Raw genomic sequence first — 24,828 nt, forward strand, 5'->3', positions numbered from 1 at the left:
CAAGAGGCATGGTATTGGTTCGGACACGACCAAACCCCCAAGTGATATGATGCTTTTAAAAAGCGAACTCAAGGGGTAAACCGGAGGCCGCTTTAGAGCAACTCCGTGTAACCTCACATGATATAAAAGAACAGATACCCCGCTTTAGCTGAGGTTCCGGTTTATTATATTTAATCATACTATATACATTGTCATAATATGTACACAAGTATAGCCAATGGCTCAGGTGTAGTAAGGCCCAAGATGAGCTATGTTCCATGGCCTGTTGGTCTCCTCCTCTGATGTGCGCGAGTCTTTATGCTCTCGAATATCGATCAGATAGTACGACCCGTTGTGCAGATTCTTGCTGACCATGAAAGGCCCCTCCCAAGGTGGGGATAGCTTATGCATATCAGTCTGATCTTGGATGAGCCGAAGCACCAAATCTCCTTCCTGAAAGGTTCTGGTTCTGACTCGGCGACTATGATAACGACGAAGATCCTGCTGGTAAATCGCCGATCGGGTGGCTGCGATGTCACGCTCTTCATCCAACCGGTCCAAAGCATCTTGCCGTGTTGTCTCGTTGTCCGCTTCAATGTAAGCCGTCACACGAGGTGAATCATGACAGATATCACTGGGGAGAACCGCCTCTGCTCCATAAACCATGAAGAACGGTGTATATCCTGTTGATCTGTTGGGTGTTGTATTGATGCTCCATAACACAGATGGTAATTCTTCTACCCAACAACCCGGCGTTCTCTGCAAAGGAACCATGAGCCGGAGCTTGATGCCTCTCAAGATCTCTTGATTAGCTCTTTCTGCTTGACCATTGGACTGTGGATGTGCCACTGATGAAATGTCGAGCCGGATGTGCTCCCGTTCGTAGAACTCCTTCATAGCACCTTTGGACAAATTGGTACCATTATCCGTGATAATACTATGCGGAAAGCCAAACTGGAAAATTACCTTTTTGATGAACTGAACCGCCGTGGCCGCATCACACTTGCTAACAGGTTCTGCCTCCACCCACTTTGTAAACTTGTCAACCGCCACCAGGAGGTGGGTCTTCTTATCTTTGGACCTTTTGAAAGGCCCAACCATATCCAACCCCCAAGTCGCAAACGGCCAAGTAATTGGAATCATTCTCAATTCTTGAGCCGGTACATGAGCACATCTTGAAAACCTTTGGCAACCATCACATCGTCTGACCAGATCCTCCGCATCAGCATGAGCAGTTAACCAATAGAAGCCATGGCGAAACGCTTTAGCCACCAGAGACTTTGAACCGGCATGGTGACCGCAATCTCCTTCGTGGATCTCACGCAAAATTTCACGGCCTTCTTCAGGAGACACGCAGCGTTGAAAAGCTCCTGATACACTGCAATGATGCAACTCGCCGTTGATGATAGCCATGGACTTGGATCGCCGAATTATTTGTCGGGCCAGAATCTCATCCTCTGGCAACTCGCCCCAGTTCTTGTAGCCAGATAAGGAAGCGTCCAATCCAGAATAACATGAAGAGCGGCCACCAATTGAGCCTCCGGATCAGGAATAGCCAAATCCTCTTCACCAGGGATCTTGACCGACGGGTTGTGCAGCACATCCAGAAAAACATTGGGCGGGACCGGTTTGCGCTGAGAGCCCAGCCGGCTTAAAGCGTCCGCCGCTTCATTTTTCCGCCGGTCAACGTGGTCCACCTGATAGCCTTTGAAAGAACCTGCAACAGTATCCACCTCCCGACGATATGCTGCCATGAGTGCATCCTTGGAGTCCCAAGTGCGAGACACTTGCTGAGCCACAAGGTCCGAATCATCGAAGCACTTAACTCGACTTAGATTCATCTCCTTAGCCATCCGGAGACCATGGAGTAAGGCTTCATACTCGGCTGCATTGTTAGTACAAGGGAACATTAAGCGGAGAACATAACAAAACTTATCACCTCGTGGGGAAGTTAATACGACTCCAGCCCCCGAGCCTTCCAACTGCCTGGATCCGTCAAAATGGATGGTCCAATACGTGTGATCCGGCTTTTCTTCAGGTGCTTGCATTTCCGTCCAATCATTGATGAAATCAACAAGTGCTTGAGACTTAACCGCTGTCCGAGGCACATACTTCAAACCGTACGGCCCCAGCTCTATGGCCCACTTTGCAATCCGGCCAGTTGCTTCCCGGTTCTGGATGATATCTCCCAAAGGAGCAGAACTGACCACCGTAATTGGGTGCCCTTGGAAATATTGTTTAAGCTTCCGGCTTGCCATAAAAACTCCATACACCAGCTTCTGCCAATGCGGATACCTTTGCTTGGACTCGATTAGCACCTCGCTGATATAATAGACCGGTCGTTGAACCGGATGCTCCTTGCCTGTCTCCTTTCGCTCCACCACAATAGCCACGCTGACCGCCCGAGCATTGGCAGCAACATATAGCAGCAACGGCTCCTTGTCAATGGGAGCGGCGAGCACCGGCGGATTGGCCAATTGTCGTTTTAAGTCCTCAAATGCTTCATCAGCAGCAGAACTCCAGACAAACTGATCCGTCTTCTTCAACATCTGATACAAAGGGATTGCCTTCTCACCGAGGCGACTGATAAACCGGCTTAACGCAGCAATCCGGCCTGCCAGGCGCTGAACATCATTGATACACTTTGGTTTAGCGAGGGAGGTGATGGCTGTGATCTTCTCCGGATTAGCCTCAATTCCCCTATTGGACACCAAGAAGCCTAATAACTTGCCCGCCGGTACACCAAAGACACACTTGTCCGGATTAAGCATCATCTTGTATGTTCTCAGGTTATCAAAGGTTTCCTTCAAATCATCAATCAGAGTCTCCTTCTCCCTGGACTTAACCACGATATCATCCACGTAAGCATGTACATTACGGCCAATCTGCTTGTGAAGACAATTTTGTACACACCGTTGGTAAGTTGCTTGAGCACTCTTGAGCCCGAAGGGCATAGACACATAACAGAAGGCTCCAAAGGGAGTTATAAATGTCGTCTTCCCCTGGTCCTTAACTGCCATTTTGATCTGATGATAGCCAGAATACGCATCCAAAAAACTTAAACGCTCACAACCCGCCGTAGCATCAATAATTTGATCAATACAGGGAAGGGCAAAAGGGTCTGCTGGACAAGCCTTATTAAGATCTGTGTAATCCACACACATGCGCCAGGTGCCATTTTTCTTGAGGACCAGCACCGGATTGGCAAGCCACTCAGGGTGAAAAACTTCAACAATAAAGCCAGCTGCTAAGAGCCTGGCTACCTCTTCTCCAATTGCCTTGCGTCTTTCTTCGTTAAACCAGTGGAGGAACTGTTTCACCGGTTTATATTTAGGATCCACATTAAGTGTGTGCTCAGCGAGTTGCCTCGGTACACCTGGCATGTCAGAGGGCTTCCATGCAAAAATGTCCCGATTCTCACGGATGAACTCGATGAGCGCGCTTTCCTATTTCGGATCCAAGTTGGCACTGATGCTGAACTGTTTGGACGAATCACCAGGTACGAAGTCAACAAGCTCTAGTTTCTGCTGCCGATTTGAATTTCAGGGCCGGATCATGCTCCGTAGTTGGCTTCTTCAACGGAGTCATGTCCGCCGGATCAACATTGTCTTTATAGTACTTCAACTCCTCGGTGGCACAAACCGGCTCTGCATAAGCCGCATCTCCTTCCTCGCATTCCAAAGCAATTTTGCGGCTTCCATGAACCGTTATTGTCCCCTTGTGACCCGGCATCTTGAGCTGCAAATACACATAACAGGGCCGAGCCATAAACTTGGCGTAGGCCGGTCGCCCAAATAGGGCATGATATGGACTTTGGATTTTCACCTCTTCAAATGTCAATGTCTCCGACCTGGAATCATGATCATCCCCAAAGGCCACTTCCAGAGCTATCTTACCAACGGGATATGCTGATCTGCCAGGCACTACACCGTGGAATAGTGTATTAGACGGTTTGAGATTCTTATCTGCTAGTCCCATACGACGGAAGGTCTCATAGTACAGGATGTTAATGTTGCTCCCTCCATCCATGAGCACCTTGGTGAACTTGTAACCTCCCACCTGAGGCGCCACCACCAAAGCCAACTGACCCGGATTATCGACCTGGGGAGGGTGATCTTCTCTGCTCCATATGATTGGTTGTTCAGACCAACGTAGATAATGGGGTATGGCCGGTTCAACAGAGTTGACCGCCCGCCTCTGAACTTTCCGGTCTCGCTTGTCCAAGCTAGTGGTGAAGACATGGTACTGCCCATTACTCAACTGCTTTGGGTTGCTCTGGTAACCTGACTGTTGCTGCTGTTGGTTGTAACCACCCTGGTTGTTCTGACTATTTTGACCATTATGTCCGCCCGGATTACCATTGAATCCTGAACCGGAACTTCCTCCACCGTAACCCGGCCCGGATCCTGAGCCACCGCTAGATTCGTGATCATACCGGAAATTATTAGAATTCTTGAACTCCTGCATAATAAAGCAATCCTTCCAAAGGTGGTTTGCTGGCGCCTCCTTCGTCCCATGTCTTGGACAGGGCTGGCTTAGCAGATAGTTTAGGCGGTTTGGGTTAGGGTTGGGCGCTCCATTACGATTTTTCGGTCTACCCTTGCGTCGCTGGCCATTGTCCTGTGCGTTGGTATTAGTCACAAAGTCCACGTTACCATCCGCTTTGCGCTTTCCTCCACCACCATTGTCTGCGCAGTGATGCTGCTGACCTTTGGAGCTGTTGTTCTTCTTCCCTTTCCCTGTCTTGTCATCATCAGATTCGGGATCCTTGGTACTATCAGAATCAGCATATTTCACCAAAGCGGCCATGAGGGTCCCCATGTTGGTGCAATGACGCTTCATCCGTCCCAACTTCAGCTTCAGGGGCCCAAACTGGCAGTTGCCTTCTAGGGTTAATACTGTGGTGTCAGTGTTGATGCGGTCTGAGGAGTGCAACACTTGTGAAACCCGGCGCACCCAATGAGTCATTGATTCTCCTTCCTCCTGGAAGCATGCCGCTAAGTCCACTATCAACATGGGCTGTTTACAGGTATCCTTGAAATTGCTGATAAACCGGGCTCGTAATTGGGCCCATGAACTGATAGAATTAGCCGGCAAGCTTTTTAACCAAGTACGGGCCGTTCCTTCAAGCATCATGGTGAAGTACTTCGCACACGCCGCGTCATCCACATCAAGCATCTCCATGGCCATCTCATAGCTCTCCACCCATGTCTCTGGAGGTTGATCCGCCGTGTAATTCGGTACCTTGCGTAAAGCGGGGATAAGGCAAGGCACCCCCAAAGAACTAGAAGTAACACCGGGTTCAGTCAAGGTGGTCGGACGAACCGGCGTGAGCTGCCGAACCTGATGCTGTGTGGCTAACTCGGCCTCCCTGCGCGCGCGGGCCCGGTCCACCACTTCCTGAGTGTTATCAGCACCACCCGCCGAGTTGTTGTCACGGGGTGCCCCATGTCATTCATTACTCGACACTGCTGATTCATCCATATGTCTGCTATAGCTCCGGCTTGGACGGGGGGTCGAGTGGATCCGGTCGCGGCTGTACGAGTATGCTTCCTGTTGGGCCAAAGCTGTCCTCAGAAGTTCCTTGACCCGTCGCGTCTCTACTGCCTGTGGCGAGTCACCTTCAATTGGAATGGCCTCTAGCCGTGCAGCAGCGGCAACAAGATTGTCCATTGGGTTGGAGTAGTGACCCGGAGGTGTTAAAGCAGCCTGAGGTATAATGGTGTTTTGACGAGGCGGGTCCATCTGACGAGGCTGAACCGGTGCACCGGTCCCAGGGGCTTCTGCCCGGTTTCCCTCCGGTGGATTGCCGGCTCTTGGTCCTAGAGTGTTGAAAAGGTCTCTGGCCTCGAAAACCGAGGGTAAGCGGGATCGGTGCTTCCTCCTCATGACTTCATGTGACGCGCTCTGGTCCAACATAAGCCTGTAGGCCTGTGCGTATAAACGGCCCGCTCTGCGGCCATCCTGATGTCCTCAACCACCAGATCCGCCTTGGCCTGGGTGATCTGTTCCTTTACCTTTGCAATCTCCGCGTTGTGAACGTCCTGATCCGGCGGATTAACTTCCGCCATAAGCATAGCCAATGCATCAAATAGTTCTGATAGAACCTGAGCCGGCGGGCGCACAGGGCCTCCTGCCCCAGCAGCCGTCGCCGCTGCTGAACCGGAGATCGTTGCCGCAGCTGTCGAAGAATGAAGTGTTGCTTGTATTCCGGCCATGAACATTCCAACCCGGTTGGGCAAATCAGAGGGGTCCGGAATACTGTCGCCATCGGAACAGCTCCCAATCCGGCCATCTTGTAGCTGATAAAGAGATTCGGTTTCTCCGGTCGAAGATTCGTCACCGGAACAAACGACGGTCGCGACGTGAAATTCCAATCCGTCCTCATAACTCCCTCCATGGATGACACCCACGAAGGCACGCTTCATGGCCGGTTTAACCCGGGCAGATCGCGCACGCTGAGCCGTCTCGACGAGGTCAGTGCAGATGTCCGGCTCAGGGCCCGGTTCGCCGATCTTGCCAATGAAAACGTGAATGCTACCAAAGGGGACCCGGTACCCGTACTCAATTGAGCCGGCCTCGGGGCCCCAGCCTGCATCGTCGATGTAGAGCTTGCCGCGACGACTCTTAGTCATCTGGCCTACAGCGTAGCCCTCGAGTCCTTTAAAGTGGCCCTCCAAGAACTGGAAACCATCGTGCGATGGCCCCACGATGGGCTCCACCTGTCGTGGTTTTGTCACGGTAGATGTCCTAGAGAAAGGACTTAGTCATGGAGCCATCGCGACGGGTTAGCTTGAAGGGGTTAAAGCGAACACAAGGACGCAAGAGAGTTTATACTAGTTCGGCCCCTTTGATGAAGGTAAAAGCCTACGTCTAGTTGTGATGGAATTGATGGGCTTTCGATGACTAGGGAGCAAACAAGCTTCGCCTATGTCTCGAGATGTTGTTTGTTGTCCTTGAACCCAAGACCTCTCAGTTGAAAACCAAGGGTGCTAGTCACTTATGTGGCGAACGTTCCCTGTGAGGAGGACGACAGATGAACACATTTTCCTCGCAGTTTTCTTCCTATATATAAAAAAGTACTCCCTCTGTTCCACAATGTAGTGCATATAGATTTTTCTAAAAGTCAAACTTTATAAACTTTGACCAAGTTTGTAGAGAAAATCATATACATCTAGAATACCAAACACATGTGCTTAGATACATCACAAGACATACTTTCATATTATGTACATTTGGTATTGTAGATATAAATAGTTTTCTCTATAAACTTGGTCAAACTTTATAAAGTTTGACTTTGCAGAAAATCTATATGCGCTACATTATGGAACGGAGGGAGTATGCTACTTGGTGTCCGCTTAGTCAACAAACGATTGTGCCAACCTTGACCGTTGGATTGACATTCAACGTCTGTCGCGTTTCTTCAGTCTCTTCTTCCTCGAGCCGCCAAAGCCAAACCAGCGCCGGCGGGACCGCCTGCTCCCGCCTCCCATGGCTGGCTGTGATCTACCCCGGCTCCTGTTCGTTCCCGTCCAAGGCCTCACCATCGTCCTCCACCTTGGTTCGCTCGTCGCGGCGCCGCCCTCCGGTGTTGTCAACATGGTCAACAACCGAGAGGAATAAGGAGATGATTGTACATGGTGAGGACGACAGTAGGGACCCAGCAGCGCGCGCAGTAATTTTGTTTTTCAGGACGGAGAAGGGTATCAACTGGGTTGTGCGGGACCCGTGGCCCGTGTAGCCCAGGCTTTTATTTCATATGTTTAGCACATGACTAGCCCAGTTTGTTTTTTTCCTTTCGGAAAATTGCTAGCCAGCTATTTTATTTTTTGCAGAATAACCAACGTAGGCCTACTTGCTTTTCTATGCCTTGCTGGGCCGGAAATCTTTCAAGACGAGGAGGGATGCATTTTGCCCAGAAAATGGGCTATAAGTAATAAGAAATGGGCTATAAGTAATAATAAATGGGCTGTAAAATGAAAAAATACAGCAAACAGACAATTAATTCCAAAATACTGTTTTCTTTCAGATTTTGATATTTTAAATTTCATTGTTTTTGTGCGGGTAAAATTTCATTGAATTTAAATTAAGGTATATTTAGATTTAAAATTAATTTGAATCTGGCTAGAAATTTCGGGTTGTATGCTGTTTGGGACAGATTTGGAGGCTGACTTGTGGGTCCACTAGGTTGACGTGTACTTTGGCTTTGTCAACTTAGTCCACAAACGATTCTAGCAGCAGTGACCGTTGGATGTTAATCCAATGGCCGTGCTGCTTCTTCAATATCTGATCTTCTTGCTCCAGCCGCCCAAACCAGCTCCGGTGGGACTGCCTGCTCTCGCCTCCCGTGGCCGGCTGTGCTGCCGCACAGGCCGCACCGCCCCACCCTACTTCATTGCTGGCCAGGCCATTCCTCTACTCACCCACACCTCCTGTTATTTTCCGGCAACGGCAGCCGGACTAGTAAACCCTCGTACTCCCCACCGCGTGGGCAACCATTGCCGAGTCTTCCCCGACTCCGTGTCGTTCCCTTCACAGGCCTCGCCGTCGTCCACCGCCATGGTGCTCTCGGCGGAGGCCTGGTCAACGAATGACATCCATCGGCCGTGGACTGTACGCGCAAAATAATGATTCCTCCACCTGACAGCTGGGACCCACCGGAAGGGCCTCTGTATCTCGCGAAAAAAACGTTCCCCCGCTGACATGTTAGACCCACCAGCTATATCTTCGCACGCAAGGAAGTGCCTCCTTATTACGCACAAAAAAATGAATACCCCCCTGCTAGCTGGGACCCACCATAGTGGGAGGATGACTTGTGGGACAACAAAGTTGACGGGGACGGAGGGCTTTGTCAACTTAGTCAATATGAACGATTCTAGCTCCAGTGACCGTACGATGTCCATCCAACGGCCGTAGTGCTTCTTCAACCTCTGATCTTCTTGCTCCAGCCGCCCAAAGCAGCACCGGTCGTGTCGCATGCTCCTGCCTCCCGTGGCCGGCTGTGCTGCCGCGGAGGCCTCATCACCCCCTACTATTCCCACCGCTGGCCAGGCCCTGCGGCGACGGCAGCCTCACACCGCAGCCGAACCAGTGAACCCACGTACTCCTCTCCGCGCGGGCTTCCACTGCCGCGTCTTCCCTGGCTCCGTGTCGTCCCCTTCCTAGGCCTCGCCGTCGTCCACCGCCGTGGTGCTCTCCGTGCGGCATGGTCAACGTGGTCAAGGAACGACTTCCATCGGAAGAGTACTGTACGTGGAGAGGCTGACAGCTGGGTCCACGGCCACAGCCCAGTTTTTTGTGATTTGCCAAGTAAGTCGCTTTGTCAGGCCTGTTGGGCTGCAAATCTTTCAAGACAGTGAGAGCTTTCATTCGGCTGGCCGAGAAAATGGCCCATCAGTAATGAGAAATGGGCTGTACATTTTTAAAACACATCAAACCGGCAATTAGTTTCAAATATCTTTTTTTCATTTCAAGATTTTGAATTACATTATTTTTTATGCGTGGAGAATTTGTTGGATTTTATATTGATATACATTTATTTTTAAAATCAGTTTGAATGTGAGTCGAAATTTCGGGATTAAAACAGTTCGGACCGCACCGAAATATGCAAAATTTCATATAATTTTTTAACCGTGGCCACAATTTGGGTTGTAATGCTAACAAAAAGAATATGGGCTCCAAAAAAACATTAAGAATTAGCAAATGGGCTGAAAATTATTAGAAATAATGGCAGATGGGTTGTATGCTGTTTTCCACAGATTTGAGGCTTTCCTAAAAAAAGGTTGACGCACAAGCAGTGACTATTGGATGTCCATCCAACGGCCGTCGTGCTTCATCAATCTCTGCTCTTCCTGCTCCAGCCGCTCAAACAAGCGCCGGCGGGACTGTCTGCTCCCTCCTCCCCGCGGCCGGTTGTGCTGCCGCGCAGGCCTCACCGCCCCACCATAATCCCATCGCTGGCCTAGCCATCCCTCTACTCACCCACACCTGCTGTTATTCTCCGGTGACGGCAGATGAACCAGTAAACCCTCGTACAGTCGTACTCCCCTCCATGTGGGAAACAACTGTCGAGTCTTCCCTACCTCCGTGTCGTTCCCTTCCTAGGCCTCGCCGTCGTCCACCGCCCTGGTGCTCTTGGCGTGGCCTGGTCAACGTGGTCAACGACCGACATGCATCTGAAGTGGACTATACGTGGAGAGGCTGACAGCTGGGTCCACAACCGCGTGCAAGGAAATGCCTCCTTATTACGCGCAAAATAATGATTCCTCCACCTGACATTAGGGACCCACCGAAAGGGCCTCTGTATTTCACGAAAAAAACGTTACCGCCGCTGAAAGCTCGGACCCACAAGCTATATCTTCGCACGCAAGGAAGTGCCTCCTTATTACGCACAAAAAAATGAATACTCCCCCTGTTAGCTGGGACCCAGTATAGTGGTAGGCTGACTTGTGGGCCTACTAAGTTGACGGGGACGGAGGGCTTTGTCAACTTAGTCAATATGCACGATTCTAGCTCCAGTGACCGTACGATGTCCATCCAATGGTCGTAGTGCTTCTTCAACCTCTGGTCTCCTTGCTCCAGCCGCCCAAACCAGCGCCGATCGTGCCTCATGCTCCTGCCTCCCGTGGCCAGCTGCGATGCGATGGAGGTCTCACCGCCCCCTACTACTCCCACCGCTGGCCAGGCCATCCCTCTACTCACCCACACACCCTGTTACTCTGCGGCGACAGCAGCCTCACACCGCAGCGAACTAGTGCCCTCGTACTCCTCTATGCGTGGGCATCCACTGCCGCGTCTTCCCCGGCTCCGTGTCATCCCCTTCCTAGTCCTCGCCGTCGTCCACCGCCCTGGTGCTCTCGGCGCGGCGTGGTCAACATGGTCAAGGAACGGCTTCCATAGGACATGGACTGTATGTGGAGACGCTGACAGCTGGGTCCACGGCCGCAGCAAGGAAGTACCTCCTTATTACGTGCAAAATAATTATTCCTCCACCTGACAGCGGGGACCCACCGGACGGGCCATCGTATTTCGCCCCCCTGACTACTGGGACCCACCAGCTACATCTTCGCACGCAAGGAAGTGCCTGACAGTTGGGACCCACCTGGTCGAAGCGTACATAGCGTTGTCATTCTGGTAACGAACGTGTACGTACATATATACTTGTGGATGTACAGCCACGCACGTGTCGTAGTAGAGGCGGCCAGGGTGCAAGAAAGAAAATACGGCCACGTATATGTACATACGGGCGGGGTCTCGAATGCCTACTCGCGCATACGTACAGTGAGGGCTCGTTGACATGGCTGGGTCGGAACAGAGAAACAGCGTCGTCATCGTGTTCATGGGGAGGCAACGGAATGCGTCGTGTTCATGGGGAGGCAACGGAATGCGTCGTATTCATTGGGAGGCAACGAAACGCATGGGAGCCAACCGGCTGGGTCGGAACTGAATGTGTGGTCGTGTTCATCGGGAGGGCTTGGACGGAACAGGCGATGGAAACGAGGCCTGGCGTACCGCACAACGAAGGAAATGGACCTCCTACGTTCGGAACGGGGTCCTGTTGATCGGGAGGGGTCCGGCGTACCGCAAAACAGAGGAAACGGACCTCCTACGGTTGAAACGGGGGTCCTGTTCATCGGGAGGGGTGTGGCGTACCGCAAAACGGACGAAACGGACCTCCTACGGTCAAAATGGGGGTTCTGTTCATCAGGAGGGGTATGGCGTACCGCAAAATGGGACTCCACGGGATACTGTTCATCTCCACCATCGACCCCCTCCAGCCTCCACGAGCTACTATTCATCCACCGTCGACCTCCTCCAGCCTCCACCTGCGACTGTTCATCCACAGGCTCCTGTTCATCCAGCCTCCACCGCGCGCTACTCCACCGGCTACTGTTCAACCAGCCCTCTCCACGGGCTTCTATTCAACCACCCCTCCACGGGCTACTGTTCATCCTGCCCTCCACCATCTACTGTTCATCCTGCCCTCCACGGGGTGGTCCTCTTCATCCAGCCTTCCACGGGGTCCTGTTCATCCAGCCCCAACCGGCTCGATCGATCGGGGTCCTGTTCATCCACAGGCAACACCACGGGGTCCTGTTCATCCACCCCCACCGGGAACTGTTCATCCAACCCCCCCTGCAACACTTAGTGTTCATCCAGAGGCAGCATTGATCGGCTTCAGTTAGCAGCAGTAGTGAAGGAATCGCTCGATTGGGTTCAGTTAACAGCCATCGATCGATCGCTCGGGTTCAGTAACGCGTAGCCTGCAGTGCAATCGCTCGGGTTCAATTAGAGCCCAACGCCTCGCTCGAGTTCAGTTAGAGCCAACGCCTCGCATACACGCGCGTACGTGTATGAGAGAAACGCGCATCGCTCGGCCCCCGACCTCCCACTGTAACCGGGAACTCCCGAAATTTTCCTCGCCCTCGCTTCTACCACGGTTTTTTCCGTCATGGATGGCCCAAAGAATTTCATGCAGCTGCATCTCCAGCCCGCCCAGGACGAAAAGCCCATTTCCTGTCATGATTTTTTGTCATAGAAGTAGGAGCCCACCACATCTATGATGATACCGGGTTTTGTCACAATTATTGTCATAGAAGTGTCATATGTATGACAGAAAAATTCGTTCGGCCCAAAATGTCACGGATGTGTCTTTTTTTGTAGTGTTGCTTTTGATATTATAAAAAACTTTCATATAAGTGCATTGAATACTAAGAGAAGTTTGATACTTGATGATTGTTTTGAGATATGGAGATAGTGATATTAAAGTTATGCTAGTTGAGTAGTTGTGAATTTGAGAAATACTTGTGTTGAAGTTTGCAAGTCTCGTAGCATGCACGTATGGTAAACATTGTGTAACAAATTTGAAACATGAGGTGTTATTTGATTGTCTTCCTTATGAGTGGCGGTCGGGGATGAGCGATGGTCTTTTCCTACCAATCTATCCCCCTAGGAGCATGCGCGTAATACTTGGTTTTTGATGACTTGTAGATTTTTGCAATAAGTATGTGAGTTCTTTATGACTAATGTTGAGTCCATGGATTATACGCACTCTCATCCTTCCATCATTGCTAGCCTCTTCGGTACCGTGCATTGCCCTTTCTCACCTTGAGAGTTGGTGCAAACTTCGCTGGTGCATCCAAACCCCGTGATACAATACGCTCTATCACACATAAACCTCCTTATATCTTCCTCAAAACAGCCACTATACCTACCTATTATGGCATTTCCATAGCCATTCCGAGATATATTGCCATGCAACTTTCCACCATTCCATTTATTATGACACGCATCATCATTGTCATATTGCCTGGCATGATCATGTAGTTGACATCGTATTTGTGGCAAAGCCACCGTTCATAATTCTTTCATACATGTCACTCATGAGTCATTGCACATCCCAGTACACCGCCGGAGGCATTCATATAGAGTCATATCTTGTTCTAGTATCGACTTATAATCATTGAGTTGTAAATAAATAGAAGTGTGATGATCATCATTAATAGAGCATTGTCCCATAAAAAAGGAAAAAAGGGAGAAAGGCCAAAAAAGAGAAAAAAAGAAGGCCCAAAATAAATAAATAAATAAAAAGGGGCAATGCTACTATCCTTTTTCCACACTTGTGCTTCAAAGTAGCACCATGATCTTTATGATGAAGAATCTCTTGTTTTGTCATTTTCATTTACTAGTGGGAATTTTTCATTATACAACTTGGCTTGTATATTCCAACAATGGGTCTCCTCAAGTGCCCTAGGTCTTCGTGAGCAAGCAAGTTGGATGCACACACACTTAGTTTCTTTTGTTGAGCTTTCATACATTTATAGCTCTAGTGCATCTGTTGCATGGCAATCCCTACTCCTTGCATTGACATCAATTGATGGGCATCTCCCTATCCCATTGATTAGCCGTGTCAATGTGAGACTTTCTCCTTTTTTGTCTTCTCCACATAACCCCCTTTCATTATATTCTATTCCACCCATAGTGCTATATCCATGGCTCATGCTCATGTATTGCGTGATGGTTGAGAAAGGTTTGAGATTACTAAAGTATGAAACAATTGCTTGGCTTTTCATCGGGGTTGTGCATGATGAGAGCATTCTTGTGTGACGAAAATGGAGCAAGACCAAACTATATGATTTTGTAGGGATGAACTTTCTTTGGCCATGTTATTTTGAGAAGACATGATTGCTTAGTTGGTATGCTTGAAGTATTATTATTTTTATGTCAATATTAAACTTTTATATTGAATCTTTCGGATCTGAACATTCATGCCACAATAAATAAAATTACATTGAGAAATATGTTAGGAAGCATTCCACATCAAAAATTCTGTTTTTATCATTTACCTACTCGAGGACGAGCAGGAATTAAGCTTGGGGATGCTGATACGTCTCCAACGTATCTATAATTTTTTATTGTTCCATGTTATTATATTATATGTTTTGGATGTTTATGGGCTTTATTATACATTTTAATATTATTTTTGGGACTAACCTATTAACCGGAGGCCCAGCCCAAATTGTTGTTTTCTTGCCTATTTCAGTGTTTCGAAGAAAAGGAATATCAAACGGACTCCAAACGGAATGAAACCTTCGGGAGAGTTATTTTTAGAACGGAAGCAATCCAGGAGACTTGGAGTAGACGTCAGGGAAGCTTCGAGGTGGCCACGAGGCAGGGAGGCACGCCTGCCCCCCTGTGCGTGCCCCCCACCCTCATGGGCCCCTTGTGGCTCCCCTGACCGACTTCTTTCACCTATATATGTCCATATACCCTAAAAACATCGGGGAACAGACATTAGTGCAGAACCGGGCAATAGCACCGGTTCGTAAGGCCCTTTAGTGCCGGTTTAGGAACCGGCACTAAAGTTTCGGCACTAAAGGCCCCCCCTTTAGTACCGGTTCAGCATGAACCGGTGCTAAAGGGAAACCACGTGGCACGAGCCAGCTCCGGGGGCCGGGAGCCCTTTAGTACCGGTTGGTAACACCAACCGGTGCTAAAATGTTTGGGGGGTTTTTGGTTTTATGATTTCTTTTTCATTTAATTTTGTGTTTTCCATTTTAATTCTTTTTCATTTGCTGGTATTTTACGGTACTACACATTGTACACGTTATGCATATATATATATATAAATAGAATTTCTAGTAGAACCAATCATATATATATCATCAATGTCTCACAAACCACCATATTAATTTACACATACACACATGTATAGCTATATACAATTTCTCCTACATATGCATGTTGCCTTCGGAGCCAGTGGCATTAGCCTAATTGGTGCCTTCGGAGCACGATGACAATTGGAAGTGGTTCATGACCTGGTCGATGGGGGCGGTAGCGGGTAATAGTATTCTCCCTTCGGATTTATGACCTGGTCGAGCAAAAATCCCGCTATTTCCTCTTGAAGTGCTTCTACGCGCTCCATTTGTAGGAGCGTGTCCCGCACCTCTTTGAACTGTTAAGAAGGAGATCAATATGCATGTGTATTAGTTGTGTGACTAGATATCGATAATGGTGTAAAAATTGTGAATAGTGTTCTGACAAGCGTACCCATTCCTGTCTTTGAGATCTGCTCCTTTCGGACGCCATCATGCGAATGTTCTCGCAAATGCAGAATGCACACAGATCAGTCCCATGTGCCTGCTTCAGGGCCTTTATTACGAGAATAGAATTTAATTTGATCAGATAATAATTAATCAAGCATGATAATTAAAGAGATGACAGCTAGCTAGCTAGCTAGTACTACTTAATTACTTACCTTGGGTCGAAACCATTTCAGCTGTGGTTTCCATTCGCCTTCCGTGACGCTGATGAACCTTGCCCAAGCCCTGCCCGCCGACAAAGAAAATGAATAAAGGGGTTATTAAATAGTTCATATCATGAAATGACGAACTAAATAGGCCGAGATATATAGTTAATAATGATTGAAATTACCTGTTGACTATCCCAAACAAGATGTTATAGTCACTATTTGCTTTGAGTAGCGAGTCCAGTATTTCAACTGTTCCGGCGTCAACTTTAATGATACACAAGATCCAGTGAAATCTGCATGCACACACGTTTAATCTCGAATACATCGTCTCGAATAATAGATATAATCTCGAATACATCGTCTCGAATAATAGATATAATCTCGAATACATCGTCTCGAATAATAGATATAATCTCGAATACATCGTCTCGAATAATAGATTTAATCTCGAATACATCGTCTCGAATAATATATAATATTGAATAGTACATCACTGGCTAGGCGGTTGACACCCAAAGAGAAGGAACCCTCACAGGATCATAGCTGAAGTGAGATCCCTGAAGAAACTGCCAGGTATTGGAGAATCTGCCGCCCTCTAACGCAACCATGTAGCGATAGACGTGCTCGTCCTCCTCCCTGACACGACGACGTACCACCTCCGGCGGGGCCGGCTCCCTTCGCACCGAAACTGGCCCACGCGAACGCCACCAAACGAGATCAGGGTCGACGACGGGACCCGGGGCCGGGTTCCTCATCAAGCGGCGCGCCCCTCCAGGCAGCACCTCCCAGTGCCAGCCCGGCGGAGCCCAGTCCCGGACATGGGTCAGCTGGACGTCATCGCGGACGTGTCGACGGCGAGGATGCGGGCCGGGCATCATCGACAACAAATACTATATGCCGCAAAAGTAAAGGAACATTTTTTAAATGATGGATTGTGATGATTTCATATATGCAAATTCTAAATTTTATAACTAAAAATATAAGAAACTAAAAAAACATCGATCATCGTCTAACAATTTGAAATTAATCTAATTCATCTAGCTAGCTAAAACTAACATTTCCAAAATTTCTAACATTTCTATATAACTAACATTTCTATAACATTTGACATTATATATATTATAACTAACATTTCTATATACTATTTGACATTAATTAATCTAATTAATTAATTCATCTAAAACTTTGTATGAAAAATAGAAAAACAGAAAAAAAAACTTAAAGCTAAAAACAGAAAAATTGTGTGCGTGCGCGCGCGTGTAGTGTGTGTGTGTAGTGTGTGTGTGTGCATGTAGTGTGTGTGCGCGCGCGTGTGTGTGTGTGCGCTACGGTCGGCGCTGGCGCGCGGTGTGGCTTTGATCGATTGGAGGGAGGAGAGGGGCCGGGGGAGGGGCTCACAGCGCGCGCGGGCAAGGTCGAGGCGACGGCGACGGCGAGGCGAGGTCGATCCAAAGGCGACGGCGACGGCGAAGCGAGGGGATCGGCGACGGGCCAGTGCGGTGACCGAGACGGCGATGGGCCGGTGCGGCGACAGGCCGGCGACGGGGGCGCCGCGGAGTCGACGGGGACGACGCGACGAGGACGGGGGCGTCGCGCAGTTGACGGGGACGTTGCGACAGGGGCGGCGACAGCGCGGGACGGGGCGGGGGCAGAGAGAAGTGGGAGATGAGAAACTGAAAATTTTCGAAGTGTTTCTTATATAGGGGACACCTTTAGTACCGGTTGGAGCCACCAACCGGTACTAAAGGCCTGTTTTGGCTAGGCCAAGCGGCGGGAAGCGACCCCCTTTAGTACCGGTTGGTGGCTCCAACCGGTACTAAAGGCCCCCCTTTAGTACCGGTTGGTGCCACGAACCGGTACTAAAGGGGGGTGCGCTGCCAGGCGAGGGGCGCAAAGTTTAGTCCCACCTTGCCTAGCGAAGGGCAGCCGCACTGGTTTATAAACCCAGCCGCGGCTGCTCCTTCGAGCTCCTCTCAAATGCAGGCCTTCTGGGCCTACCTGTGCTGTGCTGCCCCGTGGGCCTACTGGGCCTTTGCGGGCCTGCATCCTGGCCCAACAACGGGTTGGGTTTCTAGTCATATGCAGGCCGCTCTAGCCTAGTAGGCGGGCTTTTTTTGCTTTATTTATTTTTGAGTTGTTTTTTTTTTGTATTTAGAGTTTCTTTGTGAATATTTTTGCTTTAGGTACAAAAAATTACAAACTTTCTGTTAGTGCCCGTAGTTTTCAAATTTGAATAGTTTAAACTTTGAATTATTTGAAATTAGTGTGAATCTCTAGTTTGTGAATAACTTAACTTTAAAAATCAGTAAAGGCATGAAAGAATTTGTTTGCACATAAAATTTCTTCGCGTTTCAAATGCCAAAACACATAATTAACTACCCTAACTATTACAGAGATTCCCTTCTGGGTGTGAAACACAGAAGAAAGTGATGATAGCTAGTGAAGTCGATCACATCCCAGATCTTTGGGTGTGAAACTTTTTCTTCGCGTGTGTCCCTTTGCACCGTAACCATGGAAAATCTTCATCATTTAACGGGATGGTCGGGTCAATATTCACTGTGAATGGAGCAATTTCATCAAACTTTTCATAATCTTCTGACTTGTCTGTCTTGTCATCCACTCCCACGATGTTTCTCTTCCCAGAAAGAACTATGTGCCGCTTTGGCTCATCGTACGATGCATTCGCTTCCTTATCTTTTCTTTTTCTTGGCTTGTTAGACATGTCCTTCACATAGAAAACATGTGCCACATCATTGGCTAGGACGAATGGTTCGTCTGCATACGCAAGATTGTTGAGATCCACTGTTGTCATTCCGTACTGTGGGTCTTCCGTTACCCCGCCTCGTGTCATATTGACCCATTTGCACCGAAACAAAGGGACCTTCAAACCATGTCGATAGTCAAGTTCCCATATGTCCTGTATATAACCATAATATGTTTCCTTTCCCGTCTTGGTTTCTGCATCAAAGCGGACACCACTGTTTTGGTTGGTGCTCTTCTTATCTTGGGCGATCGTGTAAAATGTATTACCGTTTATCTCGTACCCTTTGAAAGTCATTATATTCGAAGATGGTAACTGGGACAGCAAGTACAGGTCATCTTCAATAGAGGTGTCATGCATGGTACGTGCTTGCAACCAGCTGGCGAAACTCCTGGTTTGTTCACGTGTAATCCAGTCATCAGACCGCTCCGGGTGTTTGGAGCGTAGCAAATTCTTGTGTTCATCCATATACGGAGCCACCAAGGCAGAATTCTGTAGAACTGTGTAGTGTGCTTCAGTGAGAGAATGTCCGTCCATACATATTATTTGTTCCCCTCCTAGCGTGCCTTTTCCATCCAGTCTGCCCTTATGCCGTGATTCAGGAACACCAATCGGCTTAAGGTCAGGAATAAAGTCAATACAAAACTCAATGACCTCCTCATTTTGACGGCCCTTGGAGATGCTTCCTTCTGGCCTAGCACGGTTATGAACATATTTCTTTAAGACTCCCATGAACCTCTCAAAGGGAACATATTGTGTAGAAATACAGGACCCAAAACGTTAATCTCTTCGCATAGGTGAACTAGGACGTGCGTCATGATGTTGAAGAAGGATGGTGGGAACACCAACTCGAAACTGACAAGACATTGCACCAAATCATTCTGTAACCTTGGTATGATTTCTGGATCGATTACCTTCTGAGAGATTGCATTGAGAAATGCACATAGCTTCACAATGGCTAATCGAACGTTTTCCAGTAGAAGCCCCCTCAATGCAACCGGAAGCAGTTGCGTCATAATCACGTGGCAATCATGAGACTTTAGGTTCTGGAACTTTTTCTCTGCCATGTTTATTATTCCCTTTATATTCGACGAGAAGCCAGACAGTACCTTAATACTGAGCAGGCATTCAAAGAAGATTTCCTTCTCTTCTTTGGTAAGAGCATAGCTTGCATGACCGTGATGTATGTCGTCTTTTCCGTGCATATGTTGCTGGTCCTCCCGTGCCTCAGGTGTATCTTTTGTCTTCCCATACACGCCCAAGAAGCCAAGCAGGGTCACACAAAGATTCTTCGTCACGTGCATCACGTCGATTGCGGAGCGGACCTCGAGGTCTTTCCAATAGGGCAGGTCCCAAAATATAGAATTCTTCTTCCACATGGGTGCGCGTCCGTCAGCGTCATTCGGAACAGGTTGTCCACCAGGACCCTTTCCAAAGACCACCTTCAAATCCTTGACCATATCATGTACATCAGCACCAGTACGGTGGCGAGGCTTCGTCCGGTGATCCGCCTCACCTTTGAAATGCTTGCCTTTCTTTCTTACGGGATGCCTGCTCGGAAGAAATCGACGATGTCCCAGGTACACATTCTTATTAGCCAAATATATGCTGTCGGTATCGTCCAAACAGTGCGTGCATGCGCGGTATCCCTTGTTTATCTGTCCTGAAAGGTTACTGAGAGCAGGCCAATCATTGATGGTCACGAACAGCAACGCATTTAGGTCAAATTCTTCCCCCATGTGCTCATCCCACGCACGTACACATGTTCCATTCCACAGTTGTAAGAGTTCTTCAACTAATGGCCTTAGGTACACATCAATGTTGTTGCCGGGTTGCTTAGGGCCTTGGATGAGCACTGGCATCATAATGAACTTCCGCTTCATGCACAACCAAGGAGGAAGGTTATACAAACATAGAGTCACAGGCCAGGTGCTATGGTTGCTGCTCTGCTCCCCAAAAGGATTAATGCCATCTGTGCTTAGACCAAACCATACGCTCCTTGCGTCATCTGCAAACTCCTTCCCGTACTTTCTTTTGATTTTTCTTCACTGCGACCCGTCAGCGGGTACTCTCAATTTTCCGTCTTTCTTACGGTCTTCTCTGTGCCATCGCATCGCCTTGGCATGCTCTTTGTTTTGGAACAAACATTTCAACCGTGGTATTATAGGAGCATACCACATCACCTTGGCAGGAATCTTCTTCCTGGGGCGCCGGCCCTCGACATCACCAGGGTCATCGCGGCTGATCTTATAGTGCAATGCACCACATACCGGGCAAGCGTTCAAATCCTCGTACTCACCACGGTAGAGGATGCAATCATTAGGGCATGCATGTATCTTCTGCACCTCTAACCCTAGAGGGCAGACAGCCTTCTTTGCTTCGTACGTACTCTCGGGCAATTCGTTGTCCTTTGGAAGCATATCCTTTATCATTACCAGCAACTTTCCAAATCCCTTGTCAGATACACCATTCTCTGCCTTCCATTGCAGCAATTCCAGTGTGGTGCCCAGCTTTTTCTTGTCACCTACGCAATTCGGGTACAACAATTTTTTGTGATCCTCTAACATGCGCTGCAACTTCTTCTTCTCCAAATCACTTGCGCAGTTTCTCTTTGCATCGGCAATGGCCCGACCTAGATCATCAACGGGCTCATCTGATGCCTCTTCTTCAGCTTCTTCCCGCATTGCCGGCTCAGCTTCTTCCCGCATTACCGGCTCAGCTTCTTCCCCCATTGTTGTATCATCGTATTCAGGGAACCCATGGCCAGGATAGCTGTCGTCGTCCTCTTCTTCTTCATTGTCTTCCATCATAACCCCTCTTTCTCCGTGCTTGGTCCAAACATTATAATGGGGCATGAAACCGGACTTAAACAGGTGGACGTGAATGGTTCTTGACGTAGAGTAATTGTGACCATTCTTACAGCGAGCACATGGACAAGGCATAAAACCATCCGCCCGCTTGTTTGCCTCAGCCGCAAGCAGAAAAGTATGCACGCCCTCAACGAACTGGGGAGAGCATCGGTCATCGTACATCCATTGCCGGCTCATCTTCATTACACAACACCGAATAGACCAAATTAATACAAGTTCATACATAAAGTTCATACAACACTTAAATGCAACAAACAAATAACTCTCTAGCTAAAGCATTTAAATGCAACAACAAATACGATCAAGATTGCAACTAAGGTAACAATGGATCCAACAGCATAATGATACCAAGCCTCACTATCGATGGCATATTTTCTAATCTTTCTAATCTTCAAGCGCATTTTCTCCATCTTGATCTTGTGATCATCGACGACATCGGCAACATGCAACTCCAATTCCATCTTCTCCCCCTCAATTCTTTTCAATTTTTCTTTCAAGTACTCGTTTTCTCTTTCAACTAAATTTAACCTCTCGGCAATAGGGTCGGTTGGAATTTCCGGTTCACATACCTCCTAGAAAAAATTTCTATGTCAACTTGATGGGCATAATTTGTCATAAACACGAAATGCAACTAGTTTTAAAAGAGAATATACATACCACATCCGAATCATAACAAGGACGAGGGCCGACGGGGACGGATATCAAAACCATGGCACTATATGTATAACAAACAACGTACGGGTAAGATAATTATACGAGTAACTATATATCCAAATCACACAAACATCAATTTTTATATAAAATTTCATGAACAAGAGGCTCACCACAAGGTGGTGCCGGCGACGGGACGGTGCGGGCGATCGACGGTGGCTACGATGGAGATTTAGAAGGCACTAAGTAAACCACACCTACATATGCAAACTAAGTGTTATTTTTGACCTCAAATTGCATATAAATCAAATACTAGCACATATATATATCCTCCCAAATTACTAAACTCACAAATTAATCACTATATAAAGCATTGCAAGAGCTAATCTAGCAATGAGAGATGAAAGGACAAAGTTGCTAACCTTTGTGATCATTTGAATGGATGGGGGCCTTCAAATCTTGACAAATTTTGGGCAAAATGTGTGATGAGCTCGAGAGGAAGAGGGGAAGAACAGAGAGGAGAGGGGAAAGGGGAAGAACAGAGCGAGCTCGGGTGGACGAAGGGTTTATGTAGGACGACCTTTAGTACCGGTTCGTGCCAAGAACCGGTACTAAAGGGGCTGGAGGGGCCCCAGTCTGACAACATCCTGCCACCACTCTCATTAGTACCGGTTCGTGGCACGAACCGGTGCTAAAGGTTCGCCACGAACCGGTACCAATGAAAGCGGCCCGGCTAGCCGTTGGAACCGGCACTAATGTATACATTAGTGCCGGATCAAATACAAACCGACACTAATGTGCTTCACATTTGACCCTTTTTCTACTAGTGAGAATAGATCGGGAGTTCCGCCGCCAGAAGCCTCCGTAGCCACCGAAAATGAATCTAGACCCATTTTGGCACCCTACCGGAGGGGGAATCCCTCTCCGGTGGCCATCCTCATCATCCCGGTGCTCTCCATGACGAGGAGGGAGTAGTTCTCCCTCGGGGCTGAGGGTATGTACCAGTAGCTATGTGTTTGATCTCTCTCTCTCTCTCTCTCGTGTTCTTGAGTTGGCACAATCTTGATGTACCGCGATCTTTGCTATTATAGTTGGATCTTATGATGTTTCTCCCCCTCCACTCTCTTGTAATGGATTGAGTTTTCCCTTTGAAGTTATCTTATCGGATTGAGTCTTTAAGGATTTGAGAACACTTGATGTATGTCTTGCATGTGCGTATCTGTGGTGACAATGGGATATCACGTGATCCACTTGATGTATGTTTTGGTGATCAACTTGCGAGTTCTATGACCTCGTGAACTTATGCATAGGGGTTGGCACACGTTTTCGTCTTGACTCTCCGGTAGAAACTTTGGGGCACTCTTTGAATTTCTTTGTGTTGGTTGAATAGATGAATCTGAGATTGTGTGATGCATATCATATAATCATACCCACGGATACTTGAGGTGACATTGGAGTATCTAGGTGACATTAGGGTTTTGGTTGATTTGTGTCTTAAGGTGTTATTCTAGTACGAACTCTACAATAGATCGAACGGAAAGAATAACTTTGAGGTGGTTTCTTACCCTACCATAATCTCTTCGTTTGTTCTCCTCTATTAGTGACTTTGGAGTGACTCTTTGTTGCATGTTGAGGGATAGTTATATGATCCAATTATGTTATTATTGTTGAGAGGACTTGCACTAGTGAAAGTATGAACCCTAGGCCTTGTTTCCTAGCATTGCAATACCGTTTACGCTCACTTCTATTACTTGTTACCTTGCTGTTTTTATAATCTCAGATTACAAGAACCTATATCTACCATCCATATTGCACTTGTATCACCACCTCTTCGCCGAACTAGTGCACCTATACAATTTACCATTGTATTGGGTGTGTTGGGGACACAAGAGACTCTTTGTTATTTGGTTGCAGGGTTGTTTGAGAGAGACCATCTTCAACCTACGCCTCCCGCGGATTGATAAGCCTTAGGTCATCCACTTGAGGGAAATTTGCTACTATCCTACAAACCTCTGCACTTGGAGGCCCAACAACGTCTACAAGAAGAAGGTTGCGTAGTAGACATCAAAAGCTGCTAATATAATGGGCATCAAGATCTATAGAGATAGATCAAGACGCTTAATTGGACTTTCACAAAGCACATACCTTGATAAAGTTTTGAAGAAGTTCAAAATGGATCAAGTAAAGAAAGGGTTCTTGCCTGTGTTACAAGGTGTGAAGTTGAGTCAGACTCAATGCCTGCCACTGCAGAAGATAGAGAGAAAATGAAAGGTGTTCCCTATGCTTCAGCCATAGGCTCTATAATGTATGCAATGTTGTGTACCAGACCTGATGTGTGCCTTACTATCAGTCTAGCAGGGAGGTACCAAAGTAATCCAGGAGTGGATCACTTGACAATGGTCAAGAATATCCTAAAATACCTGAAAAGGACTAAGGATATGTTTCTCGTATATGGAGGTGACAAAGAGCTTGTCGTAAACGGTTACTTTGATGCAAGCTTTGACACTGATCCGGATGACTCTAAGTCACAAACCGGATACGTGTTTTTATTAAATGGTGGAGCTGTCAGTTGGTGCAGTTCCTAGCAGAGCGTCGTGGCGGGATCTACGTGTGAAGCGGAATACATAGCTGCTTTGGAAGCAGCAAATGAAGGAGTCTAGACGAAGGAGTTCATATCCGATCTTGGTGTCATACCTAGTGCATCGGGTCCAATGAAACTCTTTTGTGACAATACTGGTGCAATTGCCTTGGCAAAGGAATCCAGATTTCACAAGAGAACCAAGCACATCAAGAGACGCTTCAATTCCATCCACGAT

The sequence above is a fragment of the Triticum aestivum genome, chromosome 7A (assembly GCF_018294505.1).
Source record: "Triticum aestivum cultivar Chinese Spring chromosome 7A, IWGSC CS RefSeq v2.1, whole genome shotgun sequence".
In the NCBI taxonomy this organism is placed as follows: Eukaryota; Viridiplantae; Streptophyta; class Magnoliopsida; order Poales; family Poaceae; genus Triticum; species Triticum aestivum.